This window comes from Somniosus microcephalus, chromosome 5 (assembly GCF_052327205.1).
Source record: "Somniosus microcephalus isolate GS21.2 chromosome 5, FLI_Smic_1.0, whole genome shotgun sequence".
NCBI classification, from domain to species: domain Eukaryota; kingdom Metazoa; phylum Chordata; class Chondrichthyes; order Squaliformes; family Somniosidae; genus Somniosus; species Somniosus microcephalus.
In genome coordinates this window covers 105,607,188-105,626,420 of record NC_140991.1, presented here as the reverse complement: position 1 = coordinate 105,626,420, position 19,233 = coordinate 105,607,188, and the positions used below count along the sequence as shown (strand labels likewise).

The following is a 19,233-nucleotide window of genomic DNA, read 5'->3' as shown; positions in this document are numbered from 1 at the left end:
CCACAGAAGCATCAGTAAACCTGGGAGCCCTTCACACGGCTGACCAGCCTGGTGTTGCTCCTTTCTGGAGGAAAAATCCGTCTAATCCCAAATTTTGCTTAAGGCTGGTTAGTTTTCTGCTCATATTCTCTTTTTCTGTACAGGTTGTAGATCCTGGTACTGCATTGGTTTTTACTAATGTGGAAGGAAGTCCTCACATTTCTGACAATTCACCAAGCTCACATAGTGTTAAAATGAACTCAGACACAGTGAAATGTTGAGTATAGAAGGACCCCAGCAGAGGAATACAAGGTCACTCAGCAGGAATGATCGTTGCCGTCATTATCAAATGGTGTTATATCTTTCCAAGAGGCAGCAGTTTTCTTTATCCCCGTTTTTTTTTGCTATGACACCAGAATGCATAAAACACCGAGGCTAACACAACTTCTACACTTCACTTTTTTAATTAATTCTGCTATACTGCATTCTTGTTTAGAAGTTGCAAATCCAGGCAATCGTGCGAACTCGGCAACAAGCCTGATCATTACTCTATAATTCAGTGGATAATGGTTGAAGCAGATTTTGTTCTATTCAATACCCTCAGCTAATAATTTTGTTGTATTGATTACACTCCAGGTCCAAAACAGGCTGAATTAGCATTGTGATCAATAAAGTTATTACAAATTCAACTGTCAGCAAAACTAAGCTGTAATAATTAAATATTTTTCTGTGAAACAGAAGTGGTACATATGAAACTTCTTGCTATCCTGAATTATTCTCCTTTACTTCAGTTCAAAAGCAAATCTTCAGCCTATTCAGCTATTCAATCTATTTTAACAAAGAGTAAAAATACTGGAAGTGTGTTCATAGGACACTGCTCGACGTGAAAGCAAAGACAGAAATGATGCCTCTCTCCTGTCACGCTGGGGTAATAATTTTCTTGTAGCTCACGTTTATTATAAATACCTTTTCAACCTGTACTGAGACACTTTCATTGCTTATAGGCAGTGATCATGACCAGTCTGGCACAAAACAGGACCCTGCAGTAAAGAGTTAAACTATTATTTTTAACATCTAAAAACATTTAATCAAGTAGAAAAGTTGTAATGTTGATGCAAAATGTGTGCTGACTTCAATGTTCATCATGTCATAGTTCTTATGTTAAAATGCTATTAGTTTGTAATTCTTCTGTCAGTACATTAAGAAGGAAGAGATTTATGTTATGACACAGTCTCTCCATTTCATGACTAGTGAGTCAAATGATAACTTGAATGCACTTACTGCCTCAATAAATGTCCCTGTGCATGTTGCAAATATTTATTTATACCACTGTCATACTCCCCAGATGGGAGGAACGTCAACTTTATATGCCACAATGGATATGACTTTTATAATAAAAGCACCCATGCAATTTTCCACTACAATTAAGAGCAGTGTTTAGTGTTAATAATTGAGGTCTGACAATGTTTGCCTTCATTACATTATATTCCTACAAAATAGTGTGCTTGTCCTAGTCACATTCTTTAGGCAGAGCAGAATTAGTCATACAAATGTATATTGCTGCTGTTGGAGAATTTGAACCAAGGAGGGCGAAGAGCAGGTCTTGCTCTTCCCCCTACTTCAAGCTAATCCATAAACTTTCTCGTTACTATCTGGCCCTCTCAGAGTTATGTGCATCAAAACATTTAGTTTCAGCCGAGCTGCAAAACAATTTGGAACCAGAGTCAACCTTCAGCATTATTTATTGCTGTGAAATTGACCATAACATTCATTTTGTAGTTCCATCGATGATTTCAAAGGGAACCAGTGTTATATGAAGTCGGTTGCTATTACATTGGTGAAGAGAGCATGTGTTGATGTATGCAGCAGGTTACAGCTACGTTGGTGAAGAGCAGATAGGCATCTGCTTCCATTTAAACTGGCAACACAGAGAGAGTGAAAACACATTGCTTCCTTGGCTGCATTATACTGTATATACTTTTGTAAAGCTTGATTATAACATGTGAAGCTTTTAAAGGAGATTAAGCCTAATGAAATTTGGGTGGATTGAAAACCAAATTTTCAGTAGAAACCAGGAGGTTCAAATAAATGAATCAGAGGCAAAATACAAAGGAAAAGATCTGGTTGCAATTATTCGTCATTCCATCAAAGTACCCAATAAATTTTGTGACAAGCAAGGCTGATCAAGTACTGGAATGTATTTCAAGAGCAATTGATTCATTGAAAGAAATTATTTTATCCTTGTGTAACTTATTAATAATGCTGCATTTAGAATATGGCATGCAATTTTACGCACCCACCTTCGAAAAGGATATTGATGCACTCAACAAAGTTCCAGATAGATTTGAGGATAATTTCTATGTAAGCGGGTGAGTTGGTTTAGAGAGTGATCACAGAATTCACAAAATGCATGGCTGTTCTGGTATACTTCTGCCATAACTTTGATGAGATTAAGCCAGAACGGTCAAAAACTAGCCTGGAACCTGGAAACACTGGGTCCCAGCTGTGCACTGAAGTATCCAGGATGGCCTGTTGGAGGAGGACTCATTGGGCTCGATTTTGCCATTGGGGGCGGGCTGGGGTGTGTCAGGTGGTTTTCGTGTCAGGACCCCAACTCCGATGTGAAGTGGGAAAAAAGTGCGATTTTCCCCTAATTGGGCACGTGATTTCCAGCGTGTGGAAACCCCTGGCCCAATGAGTCTTTTCATACAGAAAGTCGACTCCGATGACATCATCAATGCTGCTGGATTTAAGGCCTGCAAGCAGCCTGGCTTCTTCTGGAGACTGGAAACTTTATGACCATTGTTGTAAGTCCTTCATTCGTCCACTATGTCCACCAGTAGGCCAAAGTGTGCTCCACGCTTCGATGAGCCCTCCCTCCAAGCTCTGGTGGAGGGAGCAAGATCCAATAAGGAGGTCCTCTTCCCTTCCTCAGGGAGAAAAAAGCCACCTCAGCAGACTAAAGCTGTGTGGCTGCAAGTGGCCCAGGAGTTCAACTCCATCTCCATGAGCCGCAGAACCTGCCTGCAGTGCAGGAAGAGGTTTCATGACCTTCTCCGCACAGGAAAAGTGAGTATGACTTTCCCATCACCCTCAATCTGATCCCCATCGCCTCTCCTCACCAGCACTCTGCTTGGCCAACCTTTTCCTCCACATCCCACTTGACACTTACATCCCTCTCTCTCTATGGTTACATTCACTGAACTATTCTACCGTGCAGCCCTCACACTCCCTATCACTGTGATGCAACAACAACAACTTACAACACACAGGGAGGGCCCTTTGTCTCCTTCTAAGCATCTATGCTATGGATTCTCTACACTCACTCCTTCATTCTCACTCAACTCCACTTGTGTCCCTCATTTCAGGAAAAGAGAGCCCACAATAAGAGGGAAAGAGCCATGACAGGAGGAGGGCCACCCTCAGTAGCTCAGCTCACCACCTGGGAGGAGGCGGCCCTGGAAATCGCCAGGATCGAGGATGATTCCCAAGTGGGGGACAGACAGACGGGTGCATCACAGCAAGCTGGTGACAGAATAGTTTGGCATCTCTCTCATTGACATTGCATGAGTCACTGATAATGATTCTGATGCTCTAACAGATTGAATTATGATCATCTGCAATATTCAATGTGCATTTAACCTTGACCTCACATCTCTTACTCTTTCCCAGAACTCCAGGAACAGGCGCAGGAGTCTCTGGCAGGTTTTGTATCCAGGGTCGCTGCGAATGTGGAGCGAATGGAGGAGTCCATCGCGAACATGAGCAGAGCCTTTGTGGAGGCATTGGTGCATGAACGCATCACCACGGAAAGGATGGCAACCTCCGTGGAAAGGATGACTATACTACAGGAGAGGATGGCTATGGTCATGGAGGAGCTAAGTCGCCAGAGTGTTGCAAACATAGTCATTGTTCAGAATAGACTGGCATCTCTTTAGGAGTGATGGTCAGCTATTGAGCATAGAAACCAGACCTTCATGGTAGTTTTCTGGAGTAAAACTTCCAATGCAGAAAAGGGTCCTCGTGGCCCCCCTGAAGTGCAGCAAGGTGCTGTCAAACCACTTGCTAGCTCTGAAGTGGGGCTGACTAATGAGAGGGATGTTAGTGGCAGACAACAAGGAAGTGGGGCTCTTCTCCAAGTGCTCACATGACCATGCCACTGCAAAGCCCTCGGTCAGAGCCCCACCAGAGTCCTCACCCAACTGAGATGGGCGTCTTATCCCCTGCACAGCCGCAGGAGCAGCAGACTGTTGCCGAACTCTCACAGGTTCGCAACCCCAGAGGACAGCCGCCAAAGGCGTCGAGACAGGAGCAGCAAGAAAGTGAGCAAGGGGCCTTCACATCTGCTGAAGCCACAGGGGAAGCACCACATAGGAGCACACGTAAGAGGAAGATAATGCACAAGCAGTCACAAGGTTAGTCACTTGGGTGTTATGTGAAGGAATAGCCATATTCAGAAAAATACACCAACCTATGAACAGAATTTTGACTTATTAAAACATGACATACTGGGTCTGGAAGTCTGGAAGCCTTAGCAATCAAAAGATGTAAACAGTATACAGGCTTTTGAGATAAACTAGGTTGTTGACACTGAAACAATAGCCCTAATGAAGCAGCAGGTTGGAGGTTCCAGGAAGTCTGCAGTTTGGAAAGAACACAATAGCTATACCCAGTTAAGTGTTATTAACCAACACTTCAGAAAGAAACACAGAACATTAAAGAAACATGTACCTTTGTAAAAATGACATCAAATGAAACATGGAGACACGAGTCTGTGGTACAACCAACTGAGGTAAATAAGAATTGCATAGATCACCCTAGTTGAGGAGTTTTTAAATTACACGTTGTGGCGGAGCCACTGAATGACTCTGGGCAACTGTACATAATTCCCTTTAACGATGTTCTAACACCAGCCTAAGCCGGTACCATTGTGTTAGACATTACTTTGTTTTGTATATAGTGTTTGTATGCATGGGGCGTGGCCCCTTTAAGAGCGTGGCAAAACGCGGGCAAACGCGATGACGTCACGTTGCAAACCACGTGACTGCCCAGGCAGTCCTCGTGGAATCTCCATCTTGTTAAGACCTGTTTTTGTGGCTCTCCTGTATCGATCTCATCAAACTGTTTGAACTCGTTTAGTCTTACATTAAAGACCTGTTTGATTGATCTCCTGAGTCAACCTCAGTTATTAGTTAGGAATTCGTCAATTCCTACATTGGTGACCCCGTTTTTTTGTGAACGTTTTTCACAAAAAGGACACGGCATGGAGGCCAACGCCGTTTTGCTGAAGCTACCCCAGTTCTGGGAGCAGCAAGCGACCTCGTGGTTCATTTAGGTCGAGGCCCAATTCGCCTTGAGGGACATCGCTGCGGATCAGACCAAATATCTCTATGTGGTCTCCGCACTCGACAGCTCTACCGCCTCGCGGATCATCAGCCTCCTCGAGAACCCTCCAACGGAGCGCAAGTATGAAACCCTCAAGGCGCGGTTGCTGCAAGTTTTCCGGCTCACTAAAGCGGAGCGCGCCCGTCGATTGCTCGCTATGCCCAGGCTCGGGGACTCCAAGCCTTCGGAGTTAATGAGCCAAATGCTCACACTCCTTGGCTCCAAACCGGATTGCTTCCTATTCCGTGAAATATCCCTCAGCCAGCTACCGGAACAGGTGCAAGCTGCCCTGGCCGGATCCGAAGTTGAGGACTGTGCAGCACTCGCGGCAGAGGCGGACAAAATTTTCACGGTTACTCAGAAGTACTGCGCCGCCACGAGGCGCCCATCCCCCACAGACGCCGCCCCAGCTCATCAGCCTGCTGGGCTGTGTTTCTACCACGCGCAGTTCGGCGCGAAAGCGAGACGTTGCTGCCTTCCCTGCAGCTTCCCCCAAAAAAAAACAACTACGATCACCGAGGAACAGGTCTAACGGGCGCCCCGCGGCCGCGATGGCGATCAGTAATGCGGGCAAGTTGCTGTTTATCACCAATACTCTTTCCAGTTGTCGTTTTCTGTGCGACACCGTGGCACAGTGCAGCATATTACCCGCATCCGCCCTCGATGTGCAGACCGGGATTCACGGCCTCGCCCATGAAGCGGCCAATGGCGGAGCAATTCGGACCTTCGGCAGATGGCGGGTGCAGATGTGTTTCGGGGGCCAACGTTTTTACTGGGAGTTTGTGACAGCCAAGGTTTCGCAACCCATTCTCGGCGCAGATTTCCTGTGCGCCAACAGCGCCTGGTTGATGTGAGGAACCGGCGGTTGATCAACGCGGCAACTTTTCATTCTATCCCTTGTTACTGCGTCGCGCACCGTCGCCTGTGCTTTTCCGGCTCCGGATGAGGTCACTCACCTGCTCGGCAAATTCCCCAACCTTACAAGACCCATGTTCTCCTCCACAGCCACGAAACATGGTGTGGAACACCACATCACCACCAATGGCCCCCCGGTCTACGCGCGGGCCCGGCGCCTGGAACCTGGCAAGCTGGCGGTCACAAAAGCGGAGTTCGCGACCATGGAACGGTTAGGGATTATTCGCCGGTTGAATAGTCCCTGGTCTTCACCCCTCCACATCGTCCCGAAGCCTGGTGGCGGATGGCGGCCATGCGGCGACTATCGATGCCTAAACGACGCCATCACTCCTGATCAGTACCCGATCCCCCACATCCAGGATTTCGCCGCCCATTTGGCAGGGAACACTGTCTTCTCGAAAGTCAACCTCGTCCGGGCCTACCACCAGGTCCTCGTTCATCCCCAAGATGTCCAGAAGACTGCAGTCATCACCCCATTTGGCCTTTTCGAGTTTTTAAGAATGCCGTTTGGGTTAAAGAACGCCGCGCAGGCTTTCCAACGCCTGATGGACTCCGTGCTGCGGGACCTCAAGTTCCTCTTCGTCTACCTGGACGATATTCTCATTGCCAGTCCCACTAAAGAAGAACACGTCTGTCACCTTCGCACTCTTTTTCGACATCTCAGCCAACACGGCCTGATTATCAACCCAGCCAACTGTCAGTTTGGCCTGCAACAAATTGATTTCCTGGGGCATCGCATCACTTCAGAGGGAGCGGTTACTTTACAAGAGAAGGTAGAGGCAGTGATGTCCTTTCCACGCCCGCAAACCATTAAGGCCCCGCAGGAATTCCTAGGCATGGTAAACTTTTACCACCGTTTCATGCCTAAGGCAGCACTTCTCATGCAGCCCCTGTACGAGGCCCTCAAGGGCAAGACTGGCAAAGATACGGTAGACTGGACAGTTGACATGGCCCGAGCGTTCGCCGACACCAAAAGCGCCTTGGCCAATGCGACTATGCTGGCGCACCCGCTGCCAGGAATCACCATCGCCCTCACCACCGACGCGTCAGACTACGCAATCGGCACCGTGCAAGAGCAGTGGGTGAACGGAACGTGGCAGCCGTTGGCATTCTTCAGCCGTCAACTGCGGTGGAATGAGAGAGCGTATAGCACATTCGACCGGGAGTTGCTCGCTCTTTTTCTGGCCATCCGCCATTTTCGCTTCCTCCTGGAAGGACGTCCCTTCACCGCCTTCGTGGACCATAAGCCGCTCACCTTCGCCATGGCCAAGACCGCCGAACCGTGGTCATCCCGACAGCAATGTCCGAGTTCACCACGGATATACAGCACATGGCCGGTAAGGACAACCTGGTGGCCGACTGCCTCTCCCGCGCGACCGTCAATACGGTTCATTTGGGCATCGATTACGCCCTCATGGCAGCGGAGCAAGCCTCGGACCCGGAGGTCCAGGCCTACAGAAGCACCGTCACTGGCCTCCAGTTGGCCAACGTCAAGCTCCATGCGGTAGATACCACGCTCTTGTGTGACGTCTCCGTACGGGACCCTCGCCCTGTCGTACCGGCCATCTGGCGCCGCAAAATGTTCGACGCCATACATGGGTTGTCACACCCAGGAATGAAGGCCTCTCAGAAGCTGATGTCAGCGAAATTCGTATGGCACGGCATGCACAAGGATGTCCGCGACTGGACCAACACCTGCGTGGTCTGCCAAAAAGCCAAAGTACAGCGTCACATCAAAGCTCCGTTGGCCACCTTCACAGTTCCAGAGCAACGGTTTGACGATGTCAATGTGGACCTGGTGGGTCCACTCCCACCCTACCATGGTTTTTCACACATCCTGACCATGGTTGACCGCACCACCAGATGACCAGAGGCGGTTCCCCTATCATCCACTACTTCGGCGGACGTGGCCAGGGCGTTCATTTCCACCTGGGTCGCCCGTTTCGGAGTGCCCACTGATATTTCTTCAGACAGGGGACCACAGTTTTCCTCTGAACTCTGGAATGCAGTGGCCCAAGGACTCGGTGTCAAATTACACCGCACCACAGCCTACCACCCACAGACGAATGGTCTCTGTGAACGTTTCCACTGGTCACGGAAAGCCACCCTGAGGGCCAGCCTCCAGGACGCTGGTTGGGCAGACAAGCTGCTGTGGGTCCTGTTGGGCCTTCGCACGGCCCCCAAAGAAGACCTTCACTCTTCATCCATGGAGCTGGTGTACGGTCAACTGCTGCGAGTCCCAGGGGATTTCCTACCAGAATCAACGAAGCCTTGGCCAGCGTCTGACCAGCTTACTAGTCACCAAGAGGCGGCCAGATGTTTCGCGCCAGTGCCCACTTTGCACCATGGGCTGCAGAGTTCGCACGTTCCAACGGAGCTTCACAAGGCAGAATACATCTTTATTCGCCACGATGCTCATAGGGATCCACTCAAGGCCCCATATACTGGTCCCTTCCGCATGTTGGAGGCAGGGGACAAAACCTTCAAGGTAGATGTCGGTGGTAAACCGGACCACATTTCAGTCGATCGATTAAAGCCGGCACATCTGGACCTCGACCGCCCCGTCGAGACAGCACAACCGCCGAGACGAGGTCAGCCACCCATCGCCGTTACGGCAGACCAAGCGCAACCGCCCGCCAGACCGCCAGCCACCCAGCAGCCTCCACCTCAGGAGTACAGGAGACGTTCCGACAGGCTCATCAGACCCCCTCACCATTTGACTTTGTCCGTTAAAGCGAATTCTGGGGGGGCGCATGTGGCGGAGCCACTGAATGACTCTGGGCAACTGCATATAATTCCCTTTAACGATGTTCTAACACCAGCCTAAGCCTGTACCATTGTGTTAGACATTACTTTGTTTTGTATATAGAGTTTGTATGCATGGGGCGTGGCCCCTTTAAGAGCACGGGAAAACGCAGGCAAACGCAATGACGTCACATCGCAAACCACGTGACTGCCCAGGCAGTCCTCGTGGAATCTCCATCTTGTTAAGACCTGTTTTCATGGCTCTCCTGTATCGATCTCATCAAACTGTTTGAACTCGTTTAGTCTTACATTAAAGACCTGTTTGATTGATCTCCTGAGTCGACCTCAGTTATTAGTTAGGAATTCGTCAATTCCTACAACATTGTAAAAAGAATTGCACAGAATGCCTTCATAAAAATAACTTCAAATGAAACACGGGAGGCAACAGCCATCACCTTGTTTTTGTGTTGAACTTGGAACACCTAGGAGACACGGAGTCTGTGGTACAACCAGTTGAGGTGTTCTAAATGCAAAAGATACAAACAGGAGACTTTGATAAAATTGATATCAAATAGAACCACTGCTGTCACATTGTTTTTATGATAAGGTAGAGACACCTACACAGCAGACATAATTCTGCAAGCTAACAGCTGAACTGACTGTAAGAATAGAAGAAGTCAACATAAAAATGACTAGAGATAATTAGCTTACATCGGCAGAAAACTTCAAAGGATATACCACTGCAAAAAGGGTATAAATATAGAACTTTCAAATGGCAAGATAGATTCGCTGAAAGGGGCAAAGTGATTCTTACGCTTCAGAGGCAGGCTCTGTAAGTTTTTAACTCTTTGAGTCTCGGGTATCAAAATTATTTGATTTTGGTGGATAATAAGACTAAGAAATGTAAAAATGCAACTAAGTTTAAGATTTGAGAATAAGGATCTCTGATAATGAGTCCCTCACCTCTTTTTCCAGTACATCGATGACTGTAGTGGTGCCGTTTCCTGCTCTCGCCCTGAACTAGGTAAGTTCATTCACTTTACTTCTAATTTCCACCCTTCCCTCACCTTCACATGGTCCATCTCCGACTCTTCCCTTCCCTTCCTTGACTTCTCCGTCTCCATTTCTGGCGATCGGCTTTTGACAAACATCCACTACAAGCCCACCAACTCCCACAGCTACCTGGACAACACTTCCTCCCACCCCACTTCCTGTAAGGACTCTATTCCATTCTCCCAGTTTCTCTGTCTCTGCCGCGTCTGTTCTGACGATGTCACCTTCCATACCAGTGGTTCCGACATGTCTTCCTTTTTCCTCAACCAAGGATTCCCCTCTACTGTGGTTGACACGGCCCTTGACCGTGTCCGTTCCATTTCCCGCACTTCTGCTCTCACCCCTTCCCCTCCCTCCCAGAACCACGATAGGGTTCCCCTTGTCCTCACCTTTCACCCCACCAGCCTCCACATTCAACGGATCATCCTCCGCCGTTTCCACCACCTCCAGCATGATCCCACCACCAAACACATCTTCCCCTCACTTCCCCTTTCAGCATTCTGTAGGGACCTCCCCCTCCGCGACAACCTGATCCACTCCTCAATCACCCCCAACAGCCCTTCTCCTTCACCTAGCACCTTCCCGTGCAAGCGCAGGAGATGCAACACCTGCCCTTTTACCTCCTCCCTTCCCACTGTCCAGGGCCCCAAACACCCCTTCCAGGTGAAACAGCAATTTACTTGTACTTCTTGCAATTTAATATACTGTATTCGCTGCTCACGATGCGGTCTCCTCTACATTGGGGAGACCAAACGCAGATTGGGCGACCACTTTGCAGAACAATTCCGTTCAGTCTGTAAGGGTGACCCTGAGCTTCCGGTCGCCTGTCACTTTAATTCTCTGCTTCACTCCCACTCTGATCTCTCTGTCCTCGACCTATTACATTGTTCCAATGAAGCTCAACGTAAGCTCAAGGAACAGCACCTCATCTTTCGATTAGGCACTTTACAGCCTTCTGGACTCAATATCGAGTTCAACAATTTCAGATAATAATCCCTGCCCCCATTTTTCATGCTGTATGATTTTGCCATTCCCATTTGCAACATTTTCACAGTATGTTCCTTCAATTCCTTCCTCCCCTCCTAACCCCCACCCACCCTGTCTCTGCGCCTGCTTAATATCTGTTACATTTCCAGCTGTTTCCAGTTCTGATGAAGGGTCCCAGACCTGAAACGTTAACTCTGTTTCTCTCTCCACGGATGCTGCCTGGCCTGCTGAGTATTTCCCTCTCTCTGTATGTTCACATTCACTTAACTATTCGACTATGCAGCCCTCACACTCCCTATCACTGTGATGCTATGAAAACAACTTACAACACACAACCCTTGGTCTTGCCACCTCACTCCATCTTTGTGTCCTTCTAAGGATCTATGCTATGGATTCTCTACACTCACTCCTTCATTCTCACTCAAACTCCACTTGTCTCCCTCATTGCAGGAAAAGGGAGCCCACAATAAGAGGGAGAGGGCAGGAGGAGGGCCACTCTCAATAGCCCAGCTCACCACTTCAGAGGAGGTGGCCCTAGAGATCGTGGGCGTGGAGGAGGATGCGCAAGTGGTGGACAAACAGACTGGCTCATCAGAGCAAGCTGGTGACGGAATAGTTTTTCATCTCTCTCATTGACATTGCATGAGTGACTGATCTTGATTCTGATGCTCTAACAGATTGACTTATGATCATCTGCACAATTCAATGTACATGCAACGTTTATCTCACATGTCTAACTCTTTCCTTTACTCCCCCACAAGACCATCGACTGCTCCCCTCCCCACTGTCCAGGAGGAACAGCCTGAGCCCCCAGACTCCTCAGAGGAAGCTGCAACCTCTGAGGGCGCAGCGTCAGCAGATTTAAGTGCACCCAGCACCAGCGCAGACACTCACACCTTGGTGGGACCTTCGGGACATGGAGTAGAATTGTCACCTGGTGTATCACAGCACACAAGTGAGCATCAGCAGATGGTGGAGACAGGGACAGCAGTGGAGAGTCCTCGTCGGAGGGCGCAGGACTCTCCCAGCTCTGTTCCGCTGCATGTCGACACCCGCTCACAGAGGGAAGAGGAAGATGCAGGCAACCCAGACAGCCCCTTTCTGGCCGGGATATCCAGGAAGGAATAATTTCCCTGTGGTTCCAGTGGCCACAACCCCAATTCCCCTTTTAACATTAGTCCCGCACCTTACCTTCCCTCTGTTAATGACCATCACAACATCCTCTTGGCCACAGTGCTGAAATAAAAGCCACCACAAAGCAAACTTTCCAATCCAACTTTATACATCTATCCATCCAATATGACATCAAGAAATCAACTCATCACTCTTATGCATTCCTTTAGTGATTGTCTTGTGTGTGCCTTTGCCTATCCTACTGATGTCACGTAGTGCTACCCCAGTGGCTGCAGTATGGCTGGTGGAAGGCTGCTGACTTTCAGTGGGGGAGACTGCAAATGGCCTTGCTGGTCGACCTTGAGGAGCTGGTGGCTGGGAATGTCAAATCGAGTGGCGGTGATTCTTCTTCTTATTTTCATTTTTCTGGCTGGGCAGGCTGCATTTTTTCGGTGTGTGGAATGAGGAAAGCACAAGAATGGAGTTGTGGTGAGGGGAGGGCAGGAAAGCAAGAGGTGCATGCCAGAAGGAGGATAATGCATGAGGATACCAGCATCTTGTATCCTTTCAGCCCTGCCACTGGCCAAGGGCTCAGCCATGCCTCTGCCAAGAATGGCCAGCACCGACTCCTCCAAGGGGGTGAGGGGAAGCTAGGAATGTGAGGTGTGCCTTGTGATTGGTACAGATTGTTGGTAGGTGAGTGATTGGTGGAGGAGAGTCGTGCATTGAGCAGTGTGTGAGGCTAGTGATGCAGTTGGTAGGAGACGGCTTTTTAAGATGCACTCACTGACCTTGACCACTGGTCTGAGATCATGAAACTTCTTTGGGCACTACAGCCAGGTGGTGGGGATGACACTGCTGGTCCCACATCATCCTTTCTGGAGGGCCTCCTGGCCCCTGTGGGTAGAAGCCCTCTCTTGCAGTGTTGAGCCCTGCACAAAGCTGGAGTGCTGCCTGTGAGACCCTGTGTGCCCCTTTCCTGGTTTGCTGAGCCAAAACACTTTTGTCATTTTTTAGGAGCGGATTGCAATTCAGCTTTAAGAGCTGAAGACTCCCATTTGGGAATTCTTTTCAATGTTAATTTTTTTTTCAAAAGTTGTAAGGGCTAAAAACTGTCTATTTTTAAATGATTTTTATTTTTCTTATTTTAGAAGGCAGCTCCTCTTTAAGGGACCGCACTGCTTTCTGAAATGACAGCCTTGCTTTAAGAGAAGGCTGTTCTTACTGCAATGATGCTATGGCCACGCTACACTGGGACTCCTGCCGGGACTAATGCCATGAAAACAGCCTTGCATGATGAGTTTAGAGCTGGGTGAATGTTAATTAGCCACCAGTGCCAATATCGTGGTCCTGCCAGTGCTATCAATTTCGGCGGCCGTTAACACCGGCCCACGGTGGCATCGGCAGTTTTTAGCGATGTCAAAGTTCGAGGCCAAAGTTTTTTAAGGTGGCCCCATTACAATGCGAGTGAGGGGAGCTGACCCTTCTTTCCCCAGACACCTCTACCAGATTTTACAGCATGTTTTTTAGAGCATGTGGGCCCCCTATACATGTCCTTAATGCTGTGGTTGCCAGATAACACTGTGCTAATTATAGAACATCTCCCTGACCCTGGAAGATTTATCAGGTTCCTCAGCGGGTGTGATCCTAGCGTAATTGCCAGGATCACTGGCCCAAGGATTAACAGAAGCCTGTCTTCCACCATTTTTATCTTAGTGGTATCCTACACTATGGGTCTTGAGACCTTAGGCACTTTACTTAGGTTTCTCACGTTAAAAATAAAGATTTAGAGTACATTTTGAAAGCATACCAAAACACAAATGATTTTCATGTATGCGAGAAGATTTGAAAGAATTGTTTTCCAGTTAACACTGTCCTTAAGAAGTATATTAATTTTGTCCATGATTGGATAAACAATATAATACTCAGTAATGGATTATATTGAAAGAGCAGTGACAGATGATGTTGACTATAAAAACTAACATTATTGACAATGAGACCAATTTTTAGCAATGTCAGTAAATCCTGTTCCAATATAATCTCAATCTAATGAAACTTCTGGGCTAACTTTGAAAATAGTCTTTTGAACCTGTCGAACACTATACCACATCAAGGCGGTCAAGGACACTTTTTTATTCATTCTTGGGATGTGGGCGACACAGGCAAGGATGTATTCATTGCCCATTGCTAATTGCCCTGAGAAGATGTTGGTGGGCCTTCATCTTGAATTACTGCGGTCTTTTACATAGAATTACATAGATGTGCAGTAAAGCAACAGGCCATTCAGCCCAACTGGTCCATGCCGGTGTTTATGCTCCACACGAGCCTCCTCCCACCACTCTTCTTCTAACCCTATCATCATAACCTTATACTGATGGTGCTCCCACAATGGCCTTACGTAGAGAATTACAGGAATTAGTGGGGGGGGAGGATGTGGGCCAAAATTCTGCTCAGTTGGTGGTAGGGTGGGGGTGGGGGGGGGGGATGCGGGAGGAATTGAGCGTGAAATTCCTGCTCAATGTGGTGGGGGTGGATGGGGGGTTGGGGTGTGGAAGTTCTTGGCCAAAATGCTGCTGGGGGTTGTGGTGTGCTCTTTACTTTCTCAGTTGATGGACAGAACCTTGGTCAGTGATGGTGGGGTGAAGGTGCTGAGATGCTGCTCAGTGTAGGTGGTGGAGGGGGGGAGTGATTAAATTATGCTCAATGGATGGGGTGGGCAAGGTTGCAGTCTGAATGTTGTCTTTCTGAAGGCTGTTCATCCCTTATATTTGGTTGTGGGGTGTCATGTAACGTTAGCTTTACAGTGCCACCTACAGGTGCAATAGTAATACAATCCTGAGACCATTTTTAACATTAAATTGATTTGGTGATTTGCTACTGAAGATCATTAGCTGTGAATAAAACTCTTACAATTTCACCAAGTTGTATAATTTACATGTTGTTTCTATTCATGTACATTCGGGGCCATACTTAATATGAAATGAAGATAAATCTTTGCACGACTAACAAATGAAACATCTTACTTTGGATCGATCTTCATTGGAATAATGCAGTTAGAAAGTGACATACTTAAAAAATATTGCCTCCTATCTGGCAGTACAAATCTGATCCCACCCCTCAGGTAGCCTGGCCTAGAGGTTAGCAATCCGAGGGGTTATGTTGCTGAAGCATCAATAATATATATCTAAGCAAGACACAAAGGGGCAAAATTCTGTACATTTAAATTTTTTCCAGCAATAATTGACACCCAAAAACTGCCATGCTGTGATGGATGATATGTTCATTCATTCACTGGGATGGAGCTTACAAATGTCCAATGCCTGTAACTGACGTCAGAATTGGATTTCAGAAGCTGCTTAAAAAGAAACAAACTCATTAATCAGAAGCGAAGTTTTATCCAGTTACGTAACCTATGTTGTTGGGTTATGCATACTTAAAGGGATTGTGTACCAGTCATCCTTAAAACAGCTCAAAGCTGTGGCTGAGGAGAGCAACAGCTCATTAACACTGAATCTTTCCCCATCAACCTGTCATGTAGTAAGTGAGACCAATGGGAAAATATGTTTCCCATCCATTTCCGTTAAGAGAATCTGCCATGCCAAAGCAATTAACATTATATAATGTTCTGGCTGATACCAAGCCACATATGTTCATCCATCAAAATAATCTAATGTATAGGAAACATTAAAGGTACAGAATAGAATAAATCATTGGTCATAGCTAAGCATGTCTTTCTCATTTTGTCATAGCAGTAACTGTTCCCATTACATAAACTAATCCTAATCAGAAGTACATGTGATGGAGGAGATACTAGCAGAGGGGTGATTTCGACAAATTTATTGCTTTCTTTGTATGAGTCGAATCTGTGCTCACTTATAATCTCCTTGCATGCAAACTAAATATTTACCTTATGAGCCCTTACTGCAGGCGTAGTATTTTCTTTCCTGTTGAATGGAGTGTGGGAACCTGGCAAGTTGGTCGCCTGTCATTTTAATTCAACGCTCGCTCCATTCCCACTCGGACCTCACCGTCCTTGGCCTCTTGTATTGTTCCATGGAAGCTCAACGTAAACTCGAGGAACAGCACCTCATCTTCCGATTAGGCACTCTGCAGCCTTCCGGACTCAATATCGAGTTCAACAATTTCAGATCATAACCTCGGCCCCTATTTCATTTTTTCTTGTAATTTTTCCACTCCTTTCCGCCCCCCCCTTTCCTTTTGTTTCGCTCTCACACCTGGCAGCTATCCCTTGCCCTGCCAGTACACTTTACACCATCTCGTCTAGCTTCTAATACCTTTTATTGTCTTTTTTTTACTTCTTTTGTTTCTTTTATTCTTTTGTCCGATCGCAGGCCTGCCTCCGATCTATCTTTTCTTTCCAGTTTTGAAGAAGGGTTCGACCCGAAATGTCAACTCAAATTTCTGTCCACGGATGTTGCCTGACCTGCTGAGTTTTTCCAGCATTTTCTGTTGTTATTTCGGATTTCCAACATCCGCAGTATTTTGCTATAATACTTGCATATGTATGTATTAAAATTCTTGATTGTGCTTCTATATTTTTAAAATGAGCATTGTTAAGTATCCACCATCTACAAGCATCTCATATTAATCAGATAATATGGGGGTGATTTTAACCCTACCTGCCAGTGCCCAACTATTCCAGTGTTCACAGTTTTAAAAAGTCGCTAATAGATAAACTTTTTGCTACATGGTTTTCACACTCTATCACGCCTTGTTGTTAGGTGACAGGTTTCTTTTTCGCATTGCTAATGGGAGACTTTTCCATCTAAGGTTCCAGTTGTGGTGTCGTCTCATTGTTTTGTTGGTTGCCAGTCAGTCTTTTCTTCTATTGTGCTCTGTTATTGTGGCTATGGACTGCCTTGGTAAGAGAGAGAAAGAAGCTTGCATTTATATTGTGTTTTTCACATCCTCGGGATGCCCTAAAGCACTTCACAGGCAATGAATTACTTTTTGAAGTGTAGTCAATGCTGTTATGTCGTCTGAACAGCAGCAGATTTGCACACAGCAGGACTCCACAAACAGTGACTGGTTAATCTAAAACAAAATCAAAATACTGCGGAAGTTGGAACTCTGAAATAAAACAGAAAATGCTGGAAATACTCAGCAGGTCAGGCAGCATCTGTGGAGAGAGAAACAGAGTTAATGGCCCAGGAATTCGGGTCTCCACGGGTGAGTACGCACGGCGTACACACGCGTGGGCCGATGGAAGTGCCGGTTTCCATGCACTGCGCATGCACGGGAAACCGGCACTTCCGTTCCTCTGAACCAAGGGGTTCAGAGGTCGAACACGTGCGCGGGGGAGTCTACACGTGCGCTTTGAACTTACGTTTTTTTTACAGGTTTTTCCGCGAGGGTAAGTCTTTAGATTTTAGAAATGTAAAAACCAGGCGAAAGGCCTGCATTTTAAAAGGTAAGTGGTCAATTAATTAAAATTAAAACATTTTTTCCACAGGTTTATTATTTTTAAATACTTTAAAGCAAGGTAAGTTTATTTTTAGCCCCGTTAGAACAAAAATTATTTTTTTCAAAAATTTAAATTATTGTTTAAAATAGTTATTTAATGCAATTTATAGTTTACTAGCTGGGGAGCCCGGCGGTGCCGAGGCTTTCTCGAGGGCATGTTGTTGTTGGAAGAGAGAGAGGGAGCGACTGGGGGGAAGAGAGAGAGGGAAGGAGAGAGAGAGAGAGGGAATGAGAGAGAGGGAAGGAGAGAGAGAGGGAAGGAGAGAGAGAGAGGGAAGGAGAGAGAGAGGGGGGGAAGGAGAGAGAGAGAGAGGGGGAAGGAGAGAGAGATGGAAGGAAAGAGAGAGAGAGATGGAAGGAGAGAGAGACGGAAGGAGAGGGAAGGAGAAAGAGAGGGAAAGGAGAGAGAGAGAGACAGAGAGAGAGAGGGAAGGAGAGAGAGAGAGAGAGAGAGGGAAGGAGAGAGAGATTGGAGTGTGAGAGAGAGATTGGGAGTGAGAGAGAGAGAGATTGGGAGTGTGAGAGAGATTGGGAGTGAGAGAGAGAGAGATTGGGAGTGAGAGAGAGATTGGGAGTGTGAGAGAGAGAGATGGGAGTGTGAGAGAGAGAGAGACTGGGCGTGTGAGAGAGAGAGATTGGGTGTGTGAGAGAGAGAGAGATTGGGAGTGTGAGAGAGAGGATTGGGAGTGTGAGAGAGAGAGATTGGGAGTGAGAGAGAGAGAGATTGGGAGTGAGAGAGAGATTGGGAGTGAGAGAGAGACTGGGAGTGTGAGAGAGAGATTGGGAGTGAGAGAGATTGGGAGTGTGTGAGAGAGAGAGATTGGGAGTGTGAGAGAGAGAGATTGGGAATGTGTGAGAGAGAGAGATTGGGAGTGTGAGAGAGAGAGAGAGATTGGGAGTGTGAGAGAGAGAGATTGGGAGTGTGAGAGAGAGAGGAGAGTATGGGAGTGTGAGAGAGAGAGATTGGGAGGTGAGAGAGAGAGATTGGGAGTGTGAGAGAGAGGGAGAGATTAGGAGTGTGAGAGAGAGAGAGATTGGGAGTGTGAGAGAGAGAGATTGGGAGTGTGAGAGAGAGAGAGATTGGGAGTGTGAGAGAGAGAGATTGGGAGTGTGAGAGAGAGAGATTGGGAGTGTGAGAGAGAGAGATTGGGAGTGTGAGAGAGACTGGGAGTGTGAGAGAGAGAGATTGGGAGTGAGAGAGAGAGAGACTGGGGTGTGAGAGAGAGAGAGATTGGGAGTGTCAGAGAGAGAGATTGGGAGTGTGTGAGAGAGAGATTGGGAGTGTGAGAGAGAGAGATTGGGAGTGAGAGAGAGAGAGATTGGGAGTGTGAGAGAGAGAGAGATTGGGAGTGTGAGAGAGAGAGACTGGGGAGAGAGAGAGAATGGGGAGATAGAGAGAGAGAGATTGGGAGTGAGAGAGAGAGAGAATGGGGAGATAGAGAGAGAGAGAGATTGGGAGTGTGAGAGAGAGAGACTGGGGAGAGAGAGAGAGAATGGGGAGATAGAGAGAGAGAGATTGGGAGTGAGAGGGAGAGATTGGGAGTGTGAGAGAGAGAGATTGGGAGTGTGAGA

At 47.3% G+C, this 19,233-nt stretch overlaps 1 protein-coding gene across 1 annotated transcript in view; it reads right to left on the bottom strand.

Annotated features, from left to right (window-relative positions):
- The window catches only part of LOC147117256 (uncharacterized), a 77,773-nt gene extending 59,199 nt beyond the window's left edge, over nucleotides 1-18,574 (bottom strand). The window contains exon 1 of the mRNA XM_085988071.1: nucleotides 16,085-18,574. The gene's annotated coding sequence lies outside the window, so the exon portion shown is untranslated. The remainder of the gene's footprint in view (nucleotides 1-16,084) is intronic.
- Nucleotides 18,575-19,233: the final 659 nt, after the last annotated feature.